Source organism: Chinchilla lanigera, unplaced genomic scaffold, assembly GCF_000276665.1.
Source record: "Chinchilla lanigera isolate Chin_1 unplaced genomic scaffold, ChiLan1.0 scaffold00080, whole genome shotgun sequence".
In the NCBI taxonomy this organism is placed as follows: Eukaryota; Metazoa; Chordata; class Mammalia; order Rodentia; family Chinchillidae; genus Chinchilla; species Chinchilla lanigera.
In genome coordinates this window covers 3,796,124-3,818,543 of record NW_004955481.1, presented here as the reverse complement: position 1 = coordinate 3,818,543, position 22,420 = coordinate 3,796,124, and the positions used below count along the sequence as shown (strand labels likewise).

Sequence of the window (22,420 nt, the reverse complement as noted above, 5' to 3'; positions counted from 1 at the left end):
GCGCCACCATGCCTGGCAAAATTTATTAAACTGAATTAGGTTCCCTCTTTGGAGTTAACATTCAGTGTCCTGTTTGCTACTATAAAGAGGTAAATTTCCTCAAAAAGGTAACCTCAATGTAAGGATTATACTAGTCAACATTTATATCTTTATTATTTAATAAATATTTGTTAAATGAAATCACAGTTTTCCTATATTGGTCTCTCCTATTTTTGACTCTTCAGCATCTAGCACATTGTAAAGTATAGTAAATACTGGATGAATTATTATTTTGGCTTACCAGTTGGATTTGATAATTGTCTAATTATGTCCAGTAAAAGCAAATTGAATTAAGCTTGACAGAAATAAAAATGGTTAATTTTGTTGCCCCCCCCCCAATGAATTACTGTATGTATTTGGATAGTGGAATATGGATCATTATAAAATCTTAATATTAATGACTTGTATCTTATAACATATGGTCAAAATTGATACTTCTGGGGATGGAGGTGTAGTTCAGTAGAGGAATGCTTACTTAGCATGTGAAAATCTCTTGGTTGCTCCCCTACGCTGCAAACAATTTTATTTATTTATTTTTTGTTTGTTTTTCTTCCGGTACCAGGAATTGAACTCACAACCTTACGCTTGCCAGGCAGGTGCTGTGCTGCTGAGCTAAATCCCCAGCCCCACTGCAAATAATTTTAAAATAGATACATAAAAAGAAAAGGGAAATACAAATTTTGTTTTGGTGCTGGAGATTAAGCTGATGGCCTTGGTATACATTATAAAGTTTGTACTCTACTACATCCTCAGTCCTTTATCATTTTTTGAAGGATAATTTACTTTTCTGTCTGTCCCAACTCTGTCTCAGTCTCTCTGATCCCTTAAAGAAATATTACAATAATTGCTTAGAATAAAATACATCTATGCAATTGCTAATATTCTATTATACTATAAAAATTAAGTACAGAGGAATTAGCATTATAAAAATTATTTGATGGGATTAATTATAGAAATCCAAGTAAATCCTAGAATATTTTATTTTATTTTATTTTATTTTATTTTATTTTATTTTTTGTTACCTGGAATCAGACTCACAACCTCGTGCTTGCCAGGCAGGTGCTTGTGCCACTGAGCTATATCCCCGGCCCAATCCTAGAATATTTTAATACATAGCTCTCAGGGGATTATAACTGAATATTTTACTAATAAAAGTCAGGCATTCTTTTTTTAGTACTTCTAAATTTTGCATAAGTTTACAAATTAGTATAGCTGGGTGTGGTGGCACACACCTGTAATCCCAGCACTTGGGAAACTGAGGGAGGAGGATCGTTGAGAGTTCGAGACCAGCCTGGGCTACAAAGTGAGCTCAAGGCCAGCCTGAGCTGCATAGTGAGACCCTGTCTCAAAAAGGCCAAAAAAGAAAGACCAGACTGGGCTACAAAGGTGAGCTCAAGGCCGGCCTGAACTGCATAGTAAGACCCTGTCTCAAGAAAGACAAAAAAGACCAAAAAAAAAAAATTAGTACAAAGTATGCAAGTATGCTCTTCACTTAGATCCTCTTAATCTTATATAACCATAGAATAATTATCAAGCTAAGAAAATCAATTTTAGTTCAGTGCATGAACTTAGCATCTGCCTTTTTTTTTGAGAAAGGGTGTTAGGCTAACCTTGAACTCACTGTGTAGGCCTCAGCCTTGAGACGGGATCTCACTGTGTAGTTCAGATTGGCCTCAAACTCATGGTGATCCTCCTGCCACATACCCTGAATGCTGGGATTACAGGTGTGTGCCTGTAATTTACTATTTTAAATAATAAATATTTTTTATTTTAATTTTAAAAATGTTTCTCAATTCAAAGGCTGTGAAATGCCTTAGTGGTAGAGCTTCCATAGCATTCCAGGAGGCCTAAATTCAATCCTCAACCCACAAAAAATAAGATAAAGTAAAAATCTCAGTTTGAGTTTATTTGGCATGTTCTAATGATTAGATTGAGGATATATATTTTTGTCAAGAATACTTCACAATTATTCTGTACCCTTCTCAGTGCATTATATCAGAAGTATGATATGTTATCTCAATGTGTCATGGTACTGTTGATATTAATCTTATTTGTTTAAGGTGGTATCTGCTGCATTTCTCCATTGTAAAGTTATTGTTTTTCTCTTTGTAATTAATAAATATCCAGGGCCTTAGGCATTCTAGGCAAGTGCTGAAACACTGACCTACATCCCCAGCCCCCTCATCTATTTTTGAAGTAGGATGTTTGTTTTCCTATTATTTTGTTGGTAATTCATTATTTAAGATATAAACCTCTTTTAGATACATTTTGCAAACATGTCTCAGTCTATGGCTTTGTAAAAATTTTTTAACTTTCAAAAGAAAAACATTTTCAGTTTTGATGAAGTCTAAATTAATTGTCAGTTTCTTTCTATTGAGTTGTACTTTTGATTTTTTTTAATAGAGTTGAAATCAAATCCATAGCTTTATGCATGCTAGCCAAGTGCACCATCACTGAGTCACAGCCCCAGCTCTGCTTTTGACTTTTATCAAAGAATTATTTTGCAGCCAGGTATGGTGGCAGCAGCACATGCCTATAATCCCAGCTACTCAGGAGACTGAGGCAGAAGAATCACAAGTTCAAGACCAGTTTAGGCAATTTAGTGAAACTCACAAAATAAAAAGGGATGGGGAGTGTAGCACTACTGGGTTTGATCCCCACTATTGCCTAAAATATATGTAAATCAAAATAGAAAAAAAGTCCTGTATTTTTTGAGGCATAGGGGGCTCTCTACCACTGAACTACATGCCAGGCGTTTTTATTTTCATGCAATAGTCTTGTTAAATTACCTAGACTGGCCTCAAACTTGATTGTCTTGCCTTAGCCTCCCAGGGAGCTGGGATTACAGGCAAGCACCATTATGCTTAGCTTTTCCTATGCTCTTTTACACAGATTTAATTTTAGATTTTACATTTAGGTATTTGTTTTGAGTAAATTTTGTTCAAGGGTGAGATAAGAGTTTTACTTTATGTTTTGGTTTTTTTCCCGTACCGGGAATAGAACTCACGACCTTGCGCTTGCCAGGCAGGCACTGTGCCGCTGAGCTAAATCCCCAGCCCCGAGATGAGAGTTTTAGACAGAATCATATTTCATACTATTTGTTGAAAAGACAATCCTTGTCCCATTGAATTTTCTGTGTACCTTTTTCAAAAATTAACTGACCATATATGCGTAAATCTACTTCTACAACTCTGTTGTTTCCTATTTATTTCAGTTTCTATCCTTAATACCAGTGCCACAGTATCTTTTTTCTTCTTTTTGCAAGGCCAGTGGACCCTGCCACACAGTATCTTGATTATTATAGTTTTGTAGTAAGTTTGAAATCAGACAAGTCTTCCAAGTTTATTCTCTGTTCAGAATTATTTTGACTGTTTTAGGTACTTTGCTTTTTTTAAAAAAATACCCATTTTAGTATTGGTTTATCCATTTCTACAAAAAGGCTGCTGGTCTTATGGGACTTTGTTGAACTCTGGATCATTGTGGATAGTATTGACAATATTGAGTCTCCTATGACTTGTCATGTATCTCTATTATTCAGGTAGTCTTTGATTTCTTTCATCAGTGTTTTGTAGCTGTCAGCATACAAATCACTTATACATATGTTAGACATATCCTTAAATAGGGCTGAGATGGGCTTCAGTTCCAGCACCAGAATTGATTGCTTGATCAATTGAGCTTTAAATATTTCATGATTTAAAACTTTGGTGTGTGTGTGTATGTGTGTGTGTGCGAGTGAGAGAGAGAGGGAGAAGGAGAGGGAGAGGGGGAGCAAAAGGGGGAGGGGGGGGAAATTTCCTTGTTTTTTTTGTACCAGGAATTGAACTCAGGACCTTACGCTTGCCAGGCAGGCGCTTATGCCCCTGAGCTTGTATCCCCAGCCCAAGAGAGAGAAAGAGATGCTGAGGATTGAACCTAGGACTTTTTTTTTTTTTTTTTTAAATTCAAGAACGGCGCTGAGTTTATTGGCACAGCCCTGGCCGCCCCTAGAAGAAGGTGTTAGGCCTCTTGGTGGTGAAGCAGGGCTTGTGCTGGCGACCCAGGACCTGGTAGGGCAGCGAGAACTTGATCTTCGAGTCGTGGAACTGCTTGGCAGTGGGCCGGAGGCACTTGCTGGCCGCGATTTCCTCCACCTTCAGGATCTGGATGGAGTGGGCGCTGGCACTGTGCTGGGCGCCCATGTCCCGGTAGCACTGGGTGACGGCACCCGCCGTGGTCAGGTCGCCGTACTCCGGGTACATGTTGTGGGTGCCACTGCGGGAGTTGTAGCGCAGCCAGATGCCGAAGTTCTTCACCCGCAGTGGAGACCTCTCCAACACCTGCCCGCACTAGAGGATCTCTGCTGAGGATTTCTTCATCATCTTCAGCTGGGACACGAAGTACCAGAAGTGGGACTTGGCGACGACATGGTTGGGTGTGAAGATCCGCATGTGGTAGAGAGGCGGCATGTGGCACTTTGGGGTGGGCAGGCAGCGCCCCATCACCTTGTACTCCTGGAGTGTGCTTGAGGCCTTCATGGCACCGCCTTCTCGATTGCCGCCACCCACACACAAAAAAGTGAACCTAGGACTTCACACTTGCTAATGAATCGCTCTACCTCTGAGCTAAATGGCCAGACTTGCTTTTTATCATTGATTTTTCAGGAAATTGATTATTGTGTGCCATGGTATTGATTTGAAGTTACCCTGGTGGTATTTATTGACCCGCTTGAATCATTTGGCTTATAATTTCCATCAAAATTGAGAAAATTTTGGTTATCCTAGTACTTTCTTTTGTAGTTCACTCTGCCATGTGATATTCCACAGACATAGAATACTTAATATTGTTCTGCTCTGAGATTTTATACATTTGTATTTTATTTTGTCTGTGTTTTTTTTTGTCTTTTTGATTTTTTTTTTTCCCCCTTTGGTCTTTTTGAGAGAAGGTCTCACTATGCAGTTGAGGCTGGCCTTAAGCTCACTTTGTAGCCCAGACTGATCTCAAACTCGCAACGACCCTCCTGCCTCAGTCTCCTGAGTGCTGGGATTATAGGTGTGTGCCACCACTCCTGGCGTTTTTGTCTGTTTTGAGACAGGGTTTCACTATGCAGTTCAGACCAGCCTTAAACTCACTTTGTAGCCTAGGCTGGCCTCAAATTCACTGTGACCCTCTTGCCTCAGTCTCCCAAGTGCTGGTATTACAGGTGTGCGCCGCCACGCCAAGCTTGTCTACGCCTTTATTGGGTTATCTTTTACCATTTCTCCATGCAATATTAATAGATCTTTGTCCGATTTATGGATCTTTCAGCACTGGTTGTGTATACTGTCAGGCCTGTTTTCATTTCTTTCTTTCTTTCTTTTTTTTTTTTTTTTGGTATCGGGAATCAAACTCAGGACCTCGCACTTGCCAGGCAGGCACTGTGCCACACTGAGCTATATCCCTAGCCTCATATTTTCATTTCAGATGCTTGTATTTTTCATGTTTCAAAGTTCCATTTTATTTTTTCTCTTTTATTACTGTGTATACTTAGGAAAATTGTAGAAGGTATTCATGATAATTAATGACTTTGCTAATACTTTTGCTGTGTGTGTGTGTGTGTATGTATGTGTATGTATATGTATATATGTGTTTGTATGTAGTACTGTGGATTGAACCCAGGTCCTTTGCAGTGAGGTACATGTCCACCACGTGCCACTTTAAATTTTGAGACAGGCTCTCACTAAGTTTTCTAGACTAGGTTCAAATTTGTGATCTTTCTGCCTCAGCCTCGTAGAGTGTTGGTTTTCAGGTATGCACCAGTATGCCTAGCTGAATTTCTGTTTCATTATAAGACCTATTTTTGTTGAGCTATTTTTCTATTGGTTATGGGGAATGTTTCTTAGAGAGTTTGTTTGCATGTCTTAGTTATTATCAGGTATAGTATGTTAATATGTTGTCAGTTTTACATTTTTGTAAAATGTAAAATAATAACTCTAGCCTTTTTTTTTTAATAACTCTAGTCTTAAAGAGTTATTATTTTGATTTAGTATGGGTCAGTTTGGTCCTTTTCATACTGGCTTCTTTCTTCCTTTTTTTCTTTTTTAGCTGTATTGGAGATCCAACACCAGGGCATTGTGCATACTAAGTAAGCATTCTACCACTGAGCTACACTTTATTTTTATTTTTTATTTTTTCTTGGTACTGGGAATTGAACTCACAACATCGCACTTGCCAGGCAGGCGCTGTGCCGCTGAGCTAAATCCCCAGCCTCCTGAACTGCACTTTAATCAGGCTGTTTTTAAGCTTCCTTAAGGTGTGTGGAGAGGAGTCTTTATTCTAGAGCTAATGTAATCTTACTACTAAGATAAACCCTTTTTGGGTTCTCTACTAAATGCTATAGATCTTTAACAAGACTCTCCATTGTGGTTGAGTCAGAATTTATTTTTATTTATTTTAAACTATTACTATTACTATTACTACTACTACTTTGGATTTTTGAGACAGGGTCTTGCTATGTAGCCCAGACATTTTGTCTTAGTATTATGAGCAATACTGAGACAAGAGTTTTGGTCGAATCATAATGGCACACAACAGTAACACTTCTTTTTCTTTTTCTTTTTCTTTTTTTTTTTTTTTTGAGACAGGGTCTCACTATGTAGTTCAGGCTGGCCTTGAGATCATTATATAGCCCAGGCTGGCCTCAAACTGATGGCAATACTCCTGCCTCAGCCTCCCAAGTGCTAGAATTACAGGTGTATGTCACCACACCTGGCTATTGAGTCAGAATTTAGATATCTTCCAGATCTGTCTGGATAGAGGTCTCACTATGTAGCCCAGGCTGGCTTCGAACTCATGGTGATCATCCTGCTTCAGCCTCCCGAGTGCTAGGATTACAAGAGGGTAACAATGGTTAATACATTGTATATTGTTATCTTTTTTTTTTTTTTTTTTTTGGTACCGGGAATTGAACTCAGGACCTTGCGCCTGCCAGGCAGGCATTTGTACCACTGAGCTATATCTGCAGCCCTATATTGTTATCTTTAACTTAGATACTCAGAGTACAAGATACAGGCATTTAATTGTCCAAACAATATTCACACAAACCTTTTTTTTCAATGAACTAAGAGAAATTAGCAGTATAACTTAACTTTATATTGTGTGTGTGTGTGTGTATATATATGTATATATGTATATTTTTTGCTTTTCCCTTCTTTTCTTCTTTACCCCATCCCAGTTTCTCTTTCCTTTTCAAGTTTCTTCCCATTTTACAGTATCTGGATCTTATTTACTCTTTCAGTTTCTCACACTAAGGAGACAGTATGATGTTTGCAAATGTGTGTCTGGTTTATTTCACTTATGAGTATAGTCTCAAGTTGTATCCATTTACCTATAAAAGCCTCCAGTGTATCCTTTTTTATGGCTTCGTGTAGTACTCCATTGTAGAAAAAGACCACGTCTTTTTTATCGATTCCTCAGTTGATGGGTATTTGGGTTGTTTCCAAGATCTAGCTATTACAAATTGTGCTGCTATAAACACGGGTACACTTATATCTTTTTGGTATGATTTTTAATTCCTCTGGGAATATACTCAGCAGGGAAATAGTTGAGTCAAATGGGACCTCCAATCCTAGTTTTTAAAGAAATCTCCACACTGATCTCCACAGTGGCTGTACCAGTCTATACTCCCACCAGCAGTGAAGAAGGGTTCCTTTTTCCCCACAGCCCCTCTAGCATTTGATATTGGTTGATTTCTGATAATAGCCATTTTTTTCCAGGTTGAGATGGAATCTCAGTGTTGTTTTAATTTGCATCTCTTTTTTTGTTTGTTTGTTTTTTTGTTTTTGGGTACTGGGAATCAAACTCAGGACCTTGCGCTTGCCAGGCAGGTGCTTGTGCCACTGAGCTATATCCCTGGTTCCTGCATCTCTCAAATAACCAGGGATGTTGAGCTTTTTTCATATATTTACTTGTCATTTGTATTTTGTTGCCTAAAAAGTGTGTTCATTTCAGATGCCCCTTTTGATTGGGTCTTTAAATTTGGGAGGTCTGATTTTTTTGAGTTTTTTGTATGTTCTTGATAGTAATCCTTTGTCTGAGGAATAGCTGGCAAACATTTTTTCCTACAATATGCATTCTCTCTTCACTCTTGATTTCTCTTGCTATGCAAAAGCTTTTTAATAAGATGAGATTCCAGTTGTTGATTCTTTGTGGTAGTTCCTGTGCAGTTGGGGTTTTATTCATAAAGTCTTCGCCTGCACCAGTGTCTTCAAGAGTTTTACCTATTCTGTTTTCCAGCAGATTTAATGTTTCTGTTTTACTATTTAGATCTTTGGTCCATTTTTTAATTTACTGGGGTTCAATTCATGCTTTATTTCCTTCCTGGGTCCCGGGTATCCATCTCCTTCCCTCTTGTCTTTACGTTGCTGTATTCTAGCGTGTGGACAGCAACACTCAGAGAGGCTCTTTCTCTGCTGCTTACCCCTCTGCCATCTTGGTGCCCTTTTAACACTTTTTTTGGTGAATACAAAATTTAAGTTTTTTGAGGGCTGGGGATTTAGCTCAGTGGCACAGCGCCTGCCTGGCAAGCACAAGGTCGTGAGTTTGATTAGTGGTACCGGAAGAAAAAAAAAACAAAATTTAAGCTTTTTGTGTCCTGAGATAAATGAAGTATATCTTTGAAATTACTGTTTAACTAACAGAATAGTTTACCTCAAATATAGGAATTTTTATAAATGAACCCATTAGGATAGTTTATAATCAGTATATAGCACTATAAAATTAAATATCAGTGTATTCAGTACTTCAGTGAGGTGCCATCACTTTACTTTAGTAAAAGAGCATTATTTGAAATAATTACATGTAATTCTTTCATGGAAACAGCTATTTTTATAAGGATAATTACTATTATAATAAATATAAATACTTGGATAAAGTTGCAATTCAGAGGCTTAAGTGGCTTGTTGGTGTTCCTTTCTGGCACTTAAAAATCCTTAAACTTTTCATTATGTGATTTGTATATTGTAGAAAATTCTAGAAGACAGAAAACTTTTATGGACCATATTAATAAGCATGTAGTCTCATACTTGCTTCTAAGTAAGAACTTACAAATCACACACTGTGTTATTTAATCTTCATCTGTGTAGAGACACAGTAATGTTTGTTCTGGAAAGGAGAGAAATACTATACTGGGTAGAGAAATAAACTCATATAGATCTCCTTGATTGCCTACAGTATAGGTGTTGGCTGGGCTACATATGTTTCTTTGGAAGTTTTGTTTTCTGAAGGACAAAATAAGGACAGTAGTAGGAAATGTCTAATTTTATGTCATGTGTGAGATTACCTGTCAAAGTTTTTGGTTTTGCCAGGAGTGGTGGTGCACACCTGTAATCCCAGCACTTGGGAGGCTGAGGCAGGAGAATTGTTGCTAGTTCGAGACCAACGTGGGCTACAAAGTGAACGTAAGGCCAGCCTGAACTGCATAGTGAGACCCTGCCTCAAAAAGACTTAAAAAAAAAAAAAAGTTTTTTTTTTTTTTTAAAACTGCTGTAATGGGACTGAACCCAAGGCCTTCACACTGAGTTGCATCCCCAATCCTTTTTACTCTTTGTGTTGAGACAGTCTTGTTAAATGGGTAAATTGGCCAGACTGGGCTTTAATTTGTGATGCATCTGCCTCAGCCTTCTAGAATGTTGGAATTACAGATGTGTGCCACCATGCTTGGCTACAAGTTTTCTTCATTGACTGCTGACCTTTAGTTTCTCTTTTTACTGTTTAAAAAAAATAAGTTTGAAGTATGAAACAACTTGCGTAGGTTGAGAGTTTTTTGGTGTTTTTTTTTTTGGTACTGGGAATCGAACTCAGGACATTGTGCTTGCCAGGCAGGCACATATGTCACTGAGCTCAGTCCCCAACCCTGAATATTTTAAGTTTTATTGTGCTTGTAATTTTTCATCATAGATTATTTATATAATTTTTACTTTTCCTGTATTAAAGATTAATGTACTATTAAGATATACTGGTTTGTCTCCATGAAAAGCAAGTAGTAGTTACCAGTATAATTAATTAATTAATTAATTATTTCCAGTACTGGGAATCAAACTCACGACCTCACGCTTGCCAGGCAGGCGCTGTGCCGCTGAGCTTTCCCAGCCCCTTCCTTTCTTTTTTTTTTTTTTTCCCCCCAGTATAATTATTTAAAAGTTAGATCAGGGCTGGGGAATATAGCTCAGCAGCACAGCGTGTACCTGGCAAGCGTGAGGCCCTGAGTTCAATTCCTGGTACTGAAAAATAAAATAAATAAAAGTTAGATCATTTAATTTCTTAGTAAGTACTTACTGGCTTTGGTTTATTTTATTTTATTTTTTTTTTTGGTTTTGGTTTTTTCTGGTACTAGGAATTGAACTCACGACCTTGCGCTTGCCAGGCAGGTGCTGTGCCACTGAGCTAAATCCCCAGCCCCCCCTGGCTTTGGTTTATATAGGAATTCTTACACAGTTTATGGTTCACTTTAAAATTTTTACTTTAGGGGAGATATTAACAAATTAAAAATTATATTTGAAAATATTGTTCTTGTAGTCTAAAACCAAGTGAAATTAAGATTCTGTTAATATTGATTTAAAGTTTGTTTATCTAATTTGGTATGCTGGGAATCAAACTGAGGGACTTATGCATGCTAGGGAAGCACTGTACCTCCCCAGCCTGGTTTACTGTTAATGTGTTTTACATAGGAAAGAATCAATGTCATATGTGGTTACATTAATGTGAAACCTGCTGTGTTTAAGTACTGTCTAGTAAGTGAAAATATAAAGATGAAAAAGTGACCTGTATGTGTAAGTATATTTGTCCTGAGCAGGGAAACAGTGTAGAAAAGCAACAATTACAAACCAGTATGAGTTGGGTGCCATGGCACACACTATAATCCCATCTACACTGGAGGATGAGGCAAAAGGGTTACAAGTTTGAGACCAACTTGGGCTACTTAGTGAGAATCTGTCTCAAAATAGATAGATAGATAGATACATAGATAGATAGATAGATAGATAGATAGATAGATAGATAGGACAAGGGATGTACCTCAGTGGTAGAGCACTTACCTAGCATGTGTATGGGCCTGGTCAATCGCCAGTACTAACAAAAATAAATAATAAATAAATTATTAAAAAAAAAAAACAACCAGTTTGTTGCATGCAGATATCCTTAAGTTGCGGAAAGAGAGGAAGGACTCTGAATACATATTGGGGTTTGGGAAGCAGAATAAATATATTAGTCTAAAAGGACATGTAGGAAATATTTGCTGAGCCAGAGGTGAAAAGGGGGCATTCTAAGCTACAGTAAAAGGCTAGAGGAAAGATGTAATATAGTGGAGATGTGTAGCTATAACTCCAGGACATCTGGCTAAACAGATGAATTAGTGCTGAAATTCAATTTGTACTCTGCTATCCAAGTCTTGTGCTTATGGAACTGCATATCTGTGGAGGCAGTCCATTTTTCAAGTTACATCAGAGGTTAAATAGAGTAAGAGGCCCTTAATAGAAGGGAAAATTGTATATGTTGTTAAGAATTTTTTTTTGTTTTGTTTTGTTTTTCTTCTGGTACCAGGAATTGAACTCAACAACCTTGCGCTTGCCAGACAGGCACTTTGCCACTGAGCTAAATCCCCAGCCCCTGTTAAGAATTTTAAATTTCATTTTCACAATCAGTTATTCTGGTGTGGCATCCTAGTAAGATAAAGGAAGTTCCTAAGTAACTTGATATTTTTCTGGATTATTTTACAGTTAAGCAAAAAATAAATTATATCCTAGAGCAGAGCCATCCAGTATTATAGCCATTACCTACCATAAACTTAATTTAAACGTAATAAAAATTAAATAAAATTCTGTTCCTTGATTGTACCACCTACATTTCAAATACTCAGTAGCCACATGTGGCTAGTGGCTATCATATTGGGCAGCACAAGATTTATTTATTTTAGTTTATTTTAAAAATTTATTTATATTGGGGCTGGGGGTATAGCTCAGTGGTGTAGCGCCTGCCTGGCAAGCACAAGGTCCTGCGTTCGATTTCCAGCACCCCCCCAAATTATTTATTTATTTATTTATTTTTGGTACTAGGAGTTGAACACAGGACCTTATGCTTGCCAGGCAGGGGCTTTATTTTTAAATTAGATTTTATTAGTACATTTTAGATACACATAACAGTCACATTCATCATAGAGAATTTGTACCTGTACGTGATATAACTTTTTCCCCAAATTCTCCTGCCCTCCCTGTAACCTCTCTCCTCCCCTCCCCATTTACAAAGCTTTGTTTACGTGTTTTCCTTCTTTTCTCATTTTTTAAAATTTTCCCTTCTTTTCTTTCCTATTTCCCTCTCACTTGTTCCCCTTCCCATTTGAACATTTTCCTCCTACTTCACAATATGTATTATACATTTTGGTCCTTATTTACACTTTTGGTTTCTCACATCAGAGAAACAAGGTGATATTTTACACGTGTGTCTGATTTATTTCACTTAATATGGACTCAAGCACAAGATTTATTTAGAACACTGTCACTAGTGCAGAAAGTTCTACTGGATAGTGCTGCTCTAGGGTACAAAGTTCACTTGGATTTCAAATGTAAAATATTAGACTTTGAAAATATTTTAATGTGAGCTTATGACCTTACTTCTCCCCCTCACTTGACACATTTCCCGCTCCCTCTTTTGCCTTTGGGAGTGTGAAGGAATGTAACTCATAGAAATAAGAATACAGAATATGTAGTAAAATAGATAAAATGGATTTTTTCCCCCACAGTATCCCAGTTAGTGGAATCGAGTAATAATTTACATTCAAGGGAACAATTAAATAGAATGGATAAAATAGGGTTTTGAGGATAGGGTTTTGTGGATAGTATAATGTGATAGGGTATAATGTGAGTGAATAACATCAAACTTAAGCATCCCCAGTTTGAAAATTGGAAATCCGAAATCCTCCAAAATCTAAAACTTTGAGTACCAACATGATGCTGCAAGTGGAAAATTCATACCTGACTTCATATGATGGATTGCAGTCAAAATGCAGATGAACTAAAAATATTGTATCATGTTACCTATACAGGGGCTGGGGATTTAGCTCAGCAGCACAGTGCCTGCCTGGCAAGCGCAAGGTTGTGAGTTCGATTCCTGGTACCAGAAGAAAAAACAAACAAACAAACAAACAAACAAAATGTTACCTATACAACTTGTTAAAGTATATATGAGATACAAATGAGTTTGTTGTTAAAACTTGGATTCCATCTCCAAAATATCTCATTGTATATGTGCTAATATTCCAGAATCTCAAAAGAATCTGAAATGTAAAACACTTGTGGTCCTAAGGATTTCATATAAGGGGTACTTGATCTGTACATATTGTATAATACCATCAGTGCAAAATGAGTTTTAGCAATGTAAGTTGGATCTGTATCAGGAGAACTCTGAAAATTAACACTGGAAAAAGATTATAAAATTGGGATGTTACGAGCCGTGAGTGGGAATATGGAGTAATGGTTTAAAAATGCCTTAGAGATCTTATGTGATCAGGGATGATATATTCATTAGGGTCTTTGAAAGCAGAAAAGTGATACAGTCTTAAGCAAAAAAGAATTTATCATAAGGCTATTAAGTTCTTCACCAACCCTAAGCCACTGTAGGGTAGCTGCTTCCATCTCAATATCAAGAGTAAACAGACAGTCTAATCAGGGTATCACTAGGATGAATGAGCACCAACCATTTTCTTCTATACTTTTTTTTTTTTAGCTCTGGGAATGGAACTCAGGACCTTGTGCTTGCCAGGCAGGTGCCAGCTTCCATACATGTTATTTTGCTCAGTAATCAGAATTTCTGAAAACTACTGATTCCTATGAGGAGTACCTAGGAAGAGAAGAATTAATTTCCAAATAAGCAATTTGGTACCATTCAAAAGTTAGAAATAGATATTGAAAAGCCAAAAAACAATTGTTCTTTACAGGTATACAGAACAGACTAAAGGAGAAGATTGAAGATTGAAATGCTTGTTGGAGAGGATTTCAGACAAGGGATAACAGAGCCTTGAACAAAAACAGTGACAGTGAGATTGGCAGTGAACGTTTTGATGTGAAAAACACTGTGGATATTAAATCTATAAAATTTAGTAAGAAATACTTCTTCCTTTACATACATAAAGGATGCTAACATGCCTGTGTAATATAGAGAAAATTAACCATGAGGTATAGTGGAAATGTAGTTGTTACATAGCAGGGAAAGTTACTTAAATTGAGCCTAATTTGACTTGATAATTACTTTAAAACAGTTACGAGAATTAAATGAGCAGAATGTTTGGAATATAGTAAAAATTGAATGTTCTGTTTCTTACTAAGCAAAAATAGGGAAGAGTTCTTTTAATTGTTTTTGGTCAAGGGCTGTTATAAGAGGAGGTATCCTATATTTTGTTATCTGTGTATACTTAGTTTTAGAACTTAATGCCTTTATATTTGGGATTTTGTATGGAAACAAGCATTTTGGATTTGAAATCACTTATTTTAAAATTTTCAAATAAATCTTTCATGTTTACTTCATAATTTTAGACTCAGAAATTGTAAAGCTAGTACACAGTTCTCGTATCTTTCACCCACCTTCTTCTAATGGTAACAATTTAAGTAAAAATGGGATATTTGTGAAAGCTAAGAAGTTAACAATGATAGAATGTTAAACCATCTGCTAATATTCTTTTTGTTTAAGGATCTAATTCAGGATACCACCTTGCACTTAGTAATACAGTTCCAGTTTTGTGACCTTAGACAAACCACTCAGCACTTTAGGTTCTTGACCTTAACATACGTATTGATTTAAAAGATGTCAAAATCTAATGTATCTCTAAAGTTTTGAGCTTATTTATATCTGTCACACAATGTCCCTTATTTTTACTTTGAAAGAAATTGTTGCTAAGATCTAATCAATATACAAAGTCTTGTTGACAGGAAGAAAAAATTTCGTTTTTATTTTGTAATTTACTTGAATATAAAAGAAAAACTATATATTGAGCTTTGAGAAAACTTAGGAATCTTTTTTTCTATTTGAACCAAAAAGAAAAAAGAGTTTGTATTTTTTTTTTCTTTTTATCATTGTTCTCCACAGTAGAGAGGATTGAACCCAGAACTCACTGATTTCTGTTCCCAACACTTAAAATAATTTTTTTTTTCAATTTTGACACAGGGCTTCATTCTCTTGCCTTCATTTGAACTTGCAATCCTTTTACCTCAGCCTCCCAGAGTGCCTGGAATACAGGTGTGCGCTACCACACTGGTCATCTTTTTTTCTTTTTTTAATTTGACGTACAATAATTTTAAGGTTTAAGTTGGGCCTATAATCCCAATTCTGGGGAAGCAGAGGTATAATGATTGTCTAAGTCCAGGAGTTTAGGGCCTGTCTGGGCAACACAGGGAGGTCCTCTCTCAAAAAAAAGGGTTGGTTTTCTTTTTTTCTCCTCCAAATATTTATTAATGAGGGGGTCTAGTCAATTGTATAGTAATTGAAAGGAAGAAATGTAACATCTATATTTGGAGCTTCTGTGTTTTCTTTTGGAGGCAATAGGGAGGGCAGAATGCTTAGCAGTTCAGTTTAAAAGTCGATTTCTATGTGCTGCTCCCCCCCACCCCCCATACTGGGAATTGAACTCACGATCTTGCGCTTGGCAGGCAGGCGCTGTGCCGCTGAGCTGAATCCCCAGCCCCTTGGATTTCTGTGTGTAGTGGAACTTATTATGGAGATAAGTGAGAACAGATATATCTTTTCTTGAATAATTTAAAGTGGTCTAGGGTTAGGGATATAGTTGAGTGGTCGAACCCTTGGTCTAGTATGTGTAAGCCCTGGGTTCAGTCCTCAGTACTGAAAAAAAAATACGTTTTGTTGCTTATACTCAGGTTTGGTATGATGTGGTACAGGCTAAATTATATTCTAAATTGTTGCTCCTTTTAACTTCCAATTTAGTTCACTGATAGGGAGACTGTCATGTTGGAAATACTTCAAAGATAGTTGTATATTATCCTTAGCTTCTCCTACCCAGAAACTACTGTTTCTTTTTTTGTTTTCTGTTTTTTTTTGTGGTACCGGGAATTGAACTCTTGCCTTCGCACTTGCCAGGCAGGTGCTTGCACCACTGAGCTGTATCCCTGTCCAGCCCAGAAATTATTGAATACAGTGTAGCAGTAGTCTTGGGATATAATCAACTTTGATGTAATATTCAACTGAATAACTTCATGACTTTTCAAAACTTTGAAATTAGTATTGGAGTGACCATTAATATTGTACATTTTCCTACTTAAATTTAGTAATTGTGTTAGCTTTTATTATTCTGATCCAGTGATAAGGAAAGATAGATGTACAAAAAATTTAGTACAGTGAGATCATGTAGGTGTTAATTGAGTATAAGCAATTCTTTTTTTTTTTTTTGTCTTTTTGAGACAGGGTCTTGCTATGCAGTTCAGGCTGTCCTTGAGCTCACTTTGTAGCCCAGGCTGGTCTTGAACCTGCAGTGATCCTTCTGCCTCAGCCTCCCAAGTGCTGGGATTATAGGAGTGCGCCACCTTGCCTGGCAGTATAAGGAATTCATATGGGAGTAGTGTGTGAGCGCGCGCGCGCGCGCACACACACACACACAGAATTAATTGTGCCTGGAAGACATTGGGTTGAGGAGTTTGTCAGTGGAGATAATAACCAGAAATTGAAAGAAGTGAGAAGTTTCACATGAAATACTATGTTTCTTTACATATATTTCATTTAACCTTCACAGAACCTCCATGACATAATTACTTCTTATTTCCCCTATTTCAGAGATAAGAAAACTAAAATCAGACAATTAAAATTTTCCCATGGTTACACAGTATATTAGATGTAGAGTTATATTTTGTATATTGTGTGTAGAATTAGTTAATGTGACTTTTTTTTCCCCCCTTAGCTCCACCTAAGTAAGTCCTCAAAAAATGTAACCATCAACTCACAGATTTTCTAAGAAATCTTTTTTGAAAAGGAACCAGTATATGATAGATAATAGAATTCTTAATTAGTGTTAAGTGCTATGTGTTAAAGGTTCTATGGAAGGAGGAGGGAGTGTGATGCAGGAGACTGAGATGCAACTAAAGATATAGGTAGGGTCTGAACATATAACTCCTAGGACTTCGATTAAAGATTTTTGTTTCAACCAAAATGCAGTGTGAAGGCATTGAATGCTTTTAAACAAAGGGAATAACATAATCCAGTTTGCATTTTTAGAGATCATTCTCATTGTAATAGACAGATGGGTTGGAGGGACACTGAGAGTGTATGCAGGGATACCATTTAAGAGATTGTTACACAGTAAATAGCCCAAGTGAGATAAAGTGGTAACTTAAAAATAAAGAGGTGATTGTGGTGATGGAAGAAAGTGGTCTAAGTTGAGAAAAATTTAGGAAGACGGAACTATGAGACATAGTGATAGATTCGGTTGAGTGAGGGAAAGGGAGATGTCAAAAAAGAACTTTCAAGTTTCTGGATTGCGAGGGGCTGGGGATTTAGCTCAGCGGCAAAGCGCCTGCCTGGCAAGCGCAAGGTCGTGGGTTCGGTTCCGGGTACCGGAGAAAAACCAAAAAAAAAAGCTAAAAAAGAGTTTCTGGATTGCTGAGGTGGACGCATTAGAGTGGCATACTTTATTTTGTATAGGAAACTCAGAAAGAAGATTGGTCTGAGTATGTAGGCTATTTTGAGTTAGAAGTGGTTTTTCTATTAGTACATGTTCATCGTGCATAATGTTTACATTTCCTTGTGTTGAGTTGGTACATGTACATGTATAAGTATGTTAGGATGCTTCTCCTTTGGAAAGTGACACAACTAGGAATGCACTCAGGGAAAAGACCAGTGGAAAAAAGGGCTTATTCTAAAACATATACAGCTCTTATTTATATTTTTTAGTGGTTGGAATTGTATCCAGGATCTACACTTTACCATTGAACTACATTCCATTTTCAGACAGAGTTTTGCTGAGTTTCCCAGGCTATCGTTCAGTTTGAGGTCCTCCTGCCTCAGCTTCCTTAGTAGCTGGGATTATAGGCAAGCTGGTCTGTCTAACAATGATTTTTGGTAACTTCATATTTAGAAAAAAAATTTTTTTTATGAGAGTCTCACTATGTAGTTCAGGCTGGCCTTGAACTCACTATGTAGCTAGGGCAGGCCTTAAACTTGCGGATCCTCCTGTCTCATCCCTGAGTGTACTGGGATTACAGGCATGTGCCACCATGCCTGGCAATATCTCTTTTGTTTTCTTTTTCTTTCTTTCTTTCTCTCTCTCTTTCTTTCTTTCTTTCTTTCTTTCTTTCTTTCTTTCTTTCTTTCTTTCTTTCTTTCTCTCTCTCTTTTTCTTTCTTTCTTTCTTTCTCTCTCTCTTTTTCTTTCTTTCTTTCTTTCTCTTTTTCTCCTCTTCCTTCCTCTCTCCTTCTTTCCTTCCCTCCCTCTTCCTTCCTTCCTTCTGCCCACCCTCCCCCCCTTCCTTCCTTCCTTCCTTTCTTTCCTTTCTTCTTACTGTCTTTCTTCGACTGCAGGCTGGCCTTAAATTTGAACTCCTGCCTCAGGCTCTTGTGTGCTGAGATTACAGGCATGAGCCACCATGCTCAATCAACCCAGCAATATTTTGAAATTTACATAAGTGTTAGCTATTCTTTTCTGTTAGAAGTCGTTCTTTCCCATTGTGATACAAGAAGAGCAAAACAAAAAACCCCAGAAAAGCACACAAATAATTTTTTCCAGTTTTTATTTCTGAGTAAATTCATCAGTCTGACATTTCAAAAGTGAAAGCTTCTGAACATAAAATATTTTTATACTTATGCATAAAAATCCTTTTTTTTGTTTTGTTTTTCTTCCGGTACCAGGAATTGAACTCACGACCTTGCGCTTGCCGGACAGGTGCTTTGCCACTGAGCTAAATCCCCAGCCCCCAAAATCCTTTTTTAATGCCCTAGTGAAGACTCATTCATCAGTAATTATTCAAATTGGAGTAATATCTGCCAGAGTACATTTCACCAAGCAGAATGAAATTGAGAATATTGAAGAGTAAAGTTTACACTTAAAGTAGCTTAGTTAAGAACATACCCATGAGTACGTCAAAGGGAAATAAATGTATAGTATGAAAGAAAAACTAAAACTTGAAAAATAACACGATAGCCTGAGCAACAGTAAAACCTGCACGTGCATATAGCATATGATTTTCTGCCCTACTGGCTGAGGTATTACCTCCTTTTATGCAGATATCATATTATAGTCTACTAAGCAGTAAAGTTTTGCACCTGTACCTTGCCTTGGGCAAAAGAACCTCAATTAACCAGACATGTCAAATGCTGTCTTAAGAAGAATGTGTTCTTCCACCTCCATCTCTGAAGTTACAAAGTTAGGCTGGTGAATGGAGATTAGTGTGTGTGCACAGACAATTTTTTTTCTAATGTTGGGAATGGAATCCAGGGCCTTGTACATGCTAGGCAAGTGCTGTGCCACTGAGTTACACCCCTAACCCTTTGAGTATAACTAAATGCATGCATAGGAAAACATATCCTGAAGTTCTTACATTAATTCTAATGTAGCATTTTCTCTCCCTTCAGTCAAATACAATTTAAGTAAGAGTACTCCATTGTTTGATCTGTTCAAATAAAAAAGAAACATTCATTAAAAAAAATAAATTTATCAGACTAAGAATGTAGTGATACCTTTTTTTTTAAAAAAACAAAACTTTATTTATATTTATTTTTTGTCTTTTTGAGACAGAGTCTCACTTTGTAGTTCTGGTTGGCCTTGAACTCGTGGCAGTCATGCCTCAGCCTCTGAAGTGCTGGGATTACAGAAGTAATCCCAGAATTTGTTCATGGATTTAATTTGTTCTATAATTTTGGAAAGGATAGCCATTTGTGTTTGTGTGAGAAAGATGGCCATGTTCATGTTTGTCCTCTGGTGCAGAATTTGCAAACAGAAAATTTTGCCAAATGCTTCTGTTAGTGAACCAAATTGTCTGCAAACAGAAGCGTTCATAAACTGGCATGTGTATGAAAAAGACAGTAAAAGAATTTTGTATTTTATTGTAACTCTCTTGTAGGTTGGTCTCCCCACACAAAGTGATTATATTATTAAACAATGGAAGAATAGAAAAGTAGAGGTATTATGTGACCTTACTAAAAGGAAACAACTGAAGAGAGAGGCTTGGGTCTTAGAAGTCAGTGTTGAGATACTTATCAAGTATATTGTAAATTATTTTTGTTTTTTTGTAGTACTGGCAGTTGAACCCAGGAACTCATGCATTCTAGGCAAGTACATGTTTGTAGTTCATGTGTGGACTTGGTACATGTACATAACATGTCCCAATTCCCTTTTTCTTCCCTGTTCCTTACTCTTCCCCCAGCTCTTAAATTCCCTTCCCCTTTGAGACTAATCTATGTCCCTGCCTCTTATAATCTACCTTTTGTTCTTTCCTTTTACTGTGGGTTTCTCATATAAGAGAACAGTGTGATATTCAAGCTTGTGTTTATTTATTTCACTTAACACTAAGGTCTGAAGGTGCATCCATTTTCTTACAAATGACTCAAGTTTATCTTTTTATGGGAAAATAGTACTCCATTTTGTGTAACTACTACATTTTCTTTATTCATTTGTTTGTTGATGAACATATGGGCTACTTAAAAGATTTTAACTATTTATGAATTCCCCAGCCTACTTCTTGTCTGTTGTTTTCTTAGCTGAAAGTATAGGATGTAGCCGGGCTTGGTGGCACATGCCTGTAATCCCAGCACTCGGAAGGCTGAGACAGAGGATCCTTGCAAGTTCGAGGCCAGCCTGGGCTACAAAGTGAGCTCAAGGCCAGCCTGAACTGCATAGCGAGACCCTGTCTCAAAAAGAAGTCCCCGCAAAAAAAAGTATAGGATATACTCCATGGTTTCTTTCAGTTCTAAATTCCAATTTTGTGATCTTAGATCAGAGTGAAGTTTTGGCCTATTCATCTTAAGTAGAAAGAAGACTGATCACAAATGCCAAACGTTGATGAAGATGTAGATGGAAACATCTACATCTGTTGGTAGGAGGGTTTGGGAATTCAAATATGATGAAGCCACCAGATCAGGAGAAACTGCTAGTTTTTTTATCTTAGAAAGTTAAATGTGCCTTGTGTGGTGATGCACGCCTATAATCTCAGCATTTAAGAGGCCCAGGCAGGAGGATCACCAGGAGTTCAAGGCCAGCCTGGACTACATAGTGAGTTCGAGGCTACATAGAGAAACTGTTTCACACCGTGCCCCACCCCTCAAAAAAGAGTTAAATGTGAAGATAAACATTTGAACAGTCTTCGTAAATTTCCAGCTGTTGAGATGTCATTATATTTCAGCAGACTTCCTTTTAGTTCCCCTTTTCTTCCTTTTTCCTTTCTTTTTTTTTTTTTCTTCTTTGTGTGTATGTTACTGGGGATTGAACCTGGACCTTGTCTACCACAGAGCTACATCCCCAGCCCTTTTTGTCTTGAGATAGGGTCTTGCTAAGTTACCCACTCTGGGCTCAAACTTGGAAACCTCTTGCTTCTGCCTCCTGAGTAGCTGAGATTACAAGCTTGCACCAACACATCCAGCTCAGTTTGTCTTTCAGAAAATGATCTTTAGGGCCAGGAATATAGCGCAGTGACACAGCACCTGCCTGGCAAGCACAAGGTCCTGAGTTAGATTCCTGGTGCTGAAAAAGTAAAAAGAAAATGATCTTCATGAGCTTGAAAAGTTTAACATTTGCATATTTAAATTTTTATACAATGTTGAGGAAAAAAAGAAAATGAGTTAAACGTACATTAATTTATAATCCACTTCTAGAAATTTACCTAAGACAATTGAAAACACATCTGCTCACAAAAGACCTGTGTACAAATTAATAGTCATACCAGATTTATTCAGATAAGCCAAAAATTAGAAACTACTTAAATGACCACCAACTGGTGAATGGTGAATAAACAAAATGTATTGTATTCAAGGCTGGGCATGGTGGTACATGCCTGTAATCCCAGCACTCGAGAGGCTGAGGCAGGTGGATCTTGCAAGTTTGAGACCAGCCTGGGCTACAAAGTGAATTCAAGGCCAACCTGAATTGCATAGCGACACCCTATCTGAAAAAGACAAAGAAAACCCCCCAAAACAAAAACAAACAACAACAAAAACAAATTGTATTGTATTCAGCAATAACATGGATGAATCTCAGAAAGCTTTAAGTGAAAAAAATTGAAAAAGAAAGCCACTAAAGACTACATGGCATAACGTTCCATTTATATGAAGTTTTAGAAAAGACAAAATTTTAGAGACAGCAATTGAGCCAAAGGTTATAGAAACTTATCTGGGAATAGAAATTTTTTTCTTGTCATAGTGGTGTTAATTCTGTATATACATGTATCAAA

General features: G+C 37.2%; 1 protein-coding gene and 1 pseudogene across 1 annotated transcript in view; one reads left to right on the top strand and one right to left on the bottom strand.

Moving 5' to 3' along the window:
- Taok1 (TAO kinase 1) overlaps positions 1-22,420 on the top strand; it is a gene marked incomplete in the record, with an annotated part of 137,524 nt that overhangs the window by 17,666 nt on the left and 97,438 nt on the right.
- LOC102010903 lies at positions 3,992-4,865 on the bottom strand (annotated as a pseudogene).